This window comes from Hevea brasiliensis, chromosome 3 (genome assembly GCF_030052815.1).
Source record: "Hevea brasiliensis isolate MT/VB/25A 57/8 chromosome 3, ASM3005281v1, whole genome shotgun sequence".
In the NCBI taxonomy this organism is placed as follows: Eukaryota; Viridiplantae; Streptophyta; class Magnoliopsida; order Malpighiales; family Euphorbiaceae; genus Hevea; species Hevea brasiliensis.
The window spans coordinates 106,726,833-106,732,824 of record NC_079495.1 but is presented as its reverse complement, the minus strand read 5'-3'; positions in this window follow the sequence as shown (position 1 = coordinate 106,732,824).

The following is a 5,992-nucleotide window of genomic DNA, read 5'->3' as shown; positions in this document are numbered from 1 at the left end:
TGAATAAATTATGTACAAAACGCCTATAGTAGCCAGCTAGGCCTAGAAAACTTTGCACCTCAGTAACTGTTGTAGGCTTAAGCCAATCAGTTACTACCTCAATTTTCTTGGGATCCACTTGAATGCCTTCACTAGAAACCACGTGTCCCAAGAATGAGATGTTTTCTAGCCAAAATTCACATTTTGAAAATTTTGCATATAGCTGGTGCTCCCTTAAAGTCTGCAACACCATCCTCAAATGTCACACATGTTCTTCCTCGGTCCGAGAGTATACCAAAATGGCGTCTATGAATACAACGATAAAATGGTCCAAGAATGGCCTGAACACCCTATTCATCAAGTCCATGAAGGCCGCTGGTGCATTAGTGAGTCCAAAAGACATCACCAAGAACTCATAATGACCATATCTTATCCTGAATGCTGTCTTGGGCACATTCGCATTCCTAATTCTCAACTGATAGTAGCCTGATCGTAGATCTATTTTGAAAAAGAATCTAGCCCTTTGGAGTTGATCAAACAGACCATTGATCCGAGGAAGTGGATCACAGTCACCTTGTTCAGCTGTCTATAATCAATATATAACCTTAAGGACCCTGTTAGTAATATACCATAGAGCATATCATTTTGTATGTATCTTGTGCATATCTTATTAATAAAAGGCAATTTCAATTTTCCATTTACATAATATATTTATGTGCAATAGAAAAGGTTCATCGATATTTTGTTAGAAATTCTATTCATAAGTTGTTAAGAATATGAGTGACAGTATTTCTAGTACAAAGTATCATAAACTGGTTCACAATCGAGGATGCTTCACAAAAGACATGACTTATCCAGAAAGATTGTAATCATGTTTGTTCCCAAGGTATTCATATGAGATATAAATAAGATGAAGTGGTGAGTCTCATGCCACATAACAAATATGATAGGCACTTATACATGATAAGTAGGCCGAACTAGTGACGCTTATGACAAGCACATAGAGTTTACTCTTGTCAATGCATTGTCATATATCATATCAATACATATAATCTTTAGACCTGAGACAACACAGTTATCTTGTATATAGGTGGTTTGAGTTTGATACTACTTTCATACTTATACTGTGTATGGGTATATGGGCATGTGTTGGCTCCTACTAGTTATATATAGAGATAGGTATTGACCAAGATGGAATCTGTTACCCTAAGTAAATAGGGATAAAATCCTATGTTCATTTAGTTGTTCTTGATGTTTCAAGTTCCTGGCCAGAACAGACAGATTTAGTCAGAAAAGAGTTTCTGATAAAAAATCCTAATCAATCAAGAACTGGAATTAAAAGAGAACATAATGTCCATCGCAAATGGGGTTTGACATTAACCATGACTCCAGCTTGAATTGGGATTTTGTAATGGAGAGATTCTAGTGCATGGTAACATATAATTAAAGGTTCATTTAAGGTATTCCGTATTATTGATTGGGTGGTCATGGCATACTATGCTAGGTGTCAACCATGGTCTATGAGATGCCTGAAATAATTTAGAGAAATCATTTACTGTAAAAAAGAGTTCTAATGATATTAAGAGTTAATATCATTTCTCATTTCTAATAAGTAATGAGCCTAGTAAGTCACACATCTACACAAGCTAATCACCATTTAAAATGTGATTTAATTGATTAATTAAAGAGTTTAATTAATTAATTAAAGAGGTTTGGTTTGTAATAAGATTGCAAAGTCCCTAGCATGACTTGAAACCAAATCTAGGTTATTAGATATATAGTATAAATTAAATTTGTATTTAATTTGATTAAATGTGAATTTAATTATGAGAAATTAATTAATGGACATTAATTAATTAATTAATTTGTATTTGATATAAATTGATTTAAAGAGGAGAAATTATAATTTTGAGTTGAGAACTCAAATTAAAAAGTAAGGGCAAATTGGTCTTTTCACATGGTGACATGTGGCACCATGATATGGTGACACATGGCACCATATGATCTTGCCACTTGTTTTTCTATGATGGAAGACCACATATCATGATTTAAATGGAGCTTGACACTTGACTTCATAGGATTAAATCAAATAACAACAAGATGGGATCTTGTGATGACATGTGGCAAGGGAGTTAGGGTTTGACCTAAGTATATAAAGAAAAGTTAAAAAGAAAAATCAGCCACTCCTCTCTTCTCTCGTATGTTGGACGGCAACATGGAGTTCTCTTCTCCTCTTTAATTTTTCAATTGATTCAAATGGAAAAACTTAGATTTCCTCTTGAATTAAAATATTAGAAAGTGTTTCTAACACCTAATACATTCATACAACCTCCACAAAGCATAAACCCCATCTCAAAATTGGTTAACAAGGCTTGAGAAGCCAATCTAGGGGCTGCCATTGCAACTTTGGTGTGTGCTTGTGGTGGACAAACTAGAGGGATAATATTTGGGGTCCTAAGTACATCCTAAGAGGCTTCAATTGTACATCAAGAGGTTAGTACCTAAAAATCTCTCTTTTAGTTAGGGTTTAATTGAATTAAATGTTAATTCACAATTTTTAATGGCAAATGAAATTTTAATGCATGCTAAAATATGTTTCGGTATGCAATTAGGCATTGGAAATTGATTAGGATCATAAGACACTTGGTATGGTGCATGTAACCTTAGAAATAATTTTTGAAATTCAACGTTCTAATGCCCTTTATTCACGCTTCCACTACTTCAGACCCATCTTTCTTCCTCACAAATAGAACAGGAGTGCCCCAGGGGGAGGTACTTGGATGGATAAAACCCTTGTCCAAAAGCTCTTGCAGTTGCTCCTTCAATTCCTTCAATTCTGTTGGGGCCATCCTGTAAGGTGGCATTGATATGGGGTTTGTACCCGGCACAATATCAATGCAGAACTCTATTTCCCTACTTGGTGGTAACCCTGGAAGCTCCTCAGGGAAGACATCCATAAATTCTCTGACAACAGGAACATTCTCAATGTCAACACCTTCTACAAATGTATCTCTCACTAATGCCAAATACCCCTGACACCCACGCCTCAACATCTTTCTAGCACTAATTATTGACACCAAGTTATATGGAGCTACCAAGTTATATGGAGCTACGCTCTTGTCACTATCAAAGCTAAACTCTTCCACACCAGGTATATGAAAAAACACCTTTTTGTTCCTGCAGTTTAAAGTGACATAATGAATTGCCAGCTAATCCATGCCCAAAATTACATCAAAATCCATTACCGATAAAGGAACCAAGTTTGCTGGGAGAATTCTTCCATCCACCACCACGGGGTTACCCAGAAAAACCATATCTACATCTATGTTGTCACTAAGAGGGGTAGCTACAAACAAGGGGCATTCTAAAGTTGTAGGGCTCCTACCCAATCTCATGGCAAAAACGGGGGAGAAAAATGAGTGCATAGTACTCAGATCTATCAAAACATGAGCCCCATAGGAATAGACTAAAAGAATACCTACCACAACTGCATTGAAAGCCTGAGCATCCTGATGGGTTAAGGTGAAAACCCGAGCTTGACCCCTACCCTGCATTACAGAACCTTGAAGTTGACTTCTACCTCCTAACCTGCCTCTAAATCCACGTCCTCCTTGTCCTCGGCCCTATTGGCCATTGAATTGACTGCCTGCCATGCTGGAAGTACCAAGACACAATTAACGAGGAACATTTACAATAGAACCCTGTGACCCCATCTGTGGCTCGGTGAACATAGGACATTCTCTAGCAAAGTGACCTTGTTGGCCACATCGGAAACATACTCCTAAACCCATCATACAAGGTCCTGAATGTCCTCTTCCACACTGCATGCAAGGTGCCAAGAAGGATCCTGAACTAGACCCAGAACTGCTATAACCCAAACTGTGACCACTGCTGGATCCGTACCTTGGTCTAAATCCTCTAGATCTGTGTTTAAAACCACCCTTCTTGTTATTTCTACTTCTTCCTCTGTAATGACTTTGGCCTCCATTATCCATGGTACCCATGTAGGGAACACCTGAAGAACTCTCTACTCTATTTGTCTTTGCCCTTCCACTGTCATCTCCTGTATAGCTGATTTCAATCTATTGAGCTCGATCAACTACCATATCAAAAGACTAATCAGACATCATGGCTAGGTTTGCATACTTCTTGTCCAACCTCTTTAGGAACCTCTTTACCTTCATACTTTCTGTAGCCACTGCTGTGGGGGCATACCTGCTCAGTTCCAAAAATTCTGTAGCATATTCATCTATGGATTTGTCATTCTGCCTTAAAGCCTCAAAGGCCCACTGCTTTTGGTCTCTGAAGCTTTCTGATACAAACCTGTTGACGAACAGTTCCACAAAATGGGTCCAAGATAATCCCTCAATACGAGGTAGTACGTAGCCTGTCATCCCCTACCTTGGCATTGGCCCTAATACATGCTGCACACACTCTACCAATCTCCTGTTAGTTAACTACAGTTCCACCCCTACTTGTTTGCCAAAGTCTAAAAACCGGTAAGCATCATCAGTTACATCATAGATACCAGGCACCAACTTCTTAAAAATAATTATTTTTTTATAAGGTTCCCCTCTTGGTGCGGTGGACTGCTGCTGTTGTGGATGGTGGACCATATATTATGCCATCATATCGATGGTTCTCTGCAATCTGGTTAGGGTAGTTGCCATTGGGTCCACAGGACCCTGGGCCACAAAAGACTGTACCTGAAGTGGTGGCGGCTGCTCTTCTACTTGAGCATCTCTAGGTCTCCTACCCCGCCTCCTCGGGGCAGTTGCTTTATCCTGTGCTGACACCTCGTCTGGCATATCCTCTCTGGTGTAGTGGTAACTCTTCTGTTTCTGCGCATTTTCTTGAAATTCAGAAGCATTAGCCCACAAAATTCAAAACAGCATGTTACACAGCTCTATAGACTCATATTTACACACAATTACATGAAGCAGAAACTAGAAGCAAGGATGACAATGCAAGGACAAATGTGGACCCTATTCTTCACATATGACTCCTATTAGACTCTTCCCTAAACTTTAGACATATATTCCCTATGAATCTGAAGCCTAAGCTCTAATACTACATTTGTCACAACCCAACCTATGGGCCGGACCGGCACTAGGACCTAGGCCAACCTCAAACCCCCGAGGCCCATAGTAAGCCTAACTATTCCTTAACTCAATCCTAAGGCCTATTTTAAGCCTAATTTCAAGAATTCAACTAGATAGAGTCCGGCCATAATATGGACCATAAACGGGGAGTTTTTGACTCGCCCGACCTGTAAACACAATATATAATAATTTGGAAAGCTCAGCTCACCCTCCACATACTCATCATGTCATAAATCAAATGAGAGCTCAGCTCCCTCATCCAATCCAATCACACTCACACATACATGCATTTAATGTTCTTACAAACTTAACATAATATTATATTACAGTCCCAAATTGATTAAAATACTCCTAACACACGCAGAATCTAAAATTTTGGCTAAATTGTACAAAATACATTAGATATTACCAATTGACCTACGAAAAAGAGGAGTAAGTTAGTCACAACAAGTAATCCTCCTGTAGCCTGGAAAAATAAGGTGAACAGGAGTAAGTGCTCGACTCAGAGAGTAAAATACCAATTTTAACTATAATTTCTATAGCTACCTAGAGTTAATACATCCTAAGAAGTGGAACGCAACACCATCGAAATTTTCATACACATCACATCATAATAGCAAAAAGGCAATTTAGAGCACTCACACACCCAATAATGTTCACACAGTATATATATGGGAGCTGATCCCCTATACAGCTCTCTTAATCCAACCTCTGTCAGCGAGTGTCTCTCAAGCCGAACTTTCTCTCGATAAACTAAATGCGGGGGCTAGTGAGATCATCTCAAGCCATACCTACCCCGACTTATCTATAAAGAACCAGGTCCCAACGAGTGTCTCTCAAGCCGTGTCTACCTATCCTATCCATATCTAATACCACACACCACACACACGCCAACGCACGCACACTGCTCT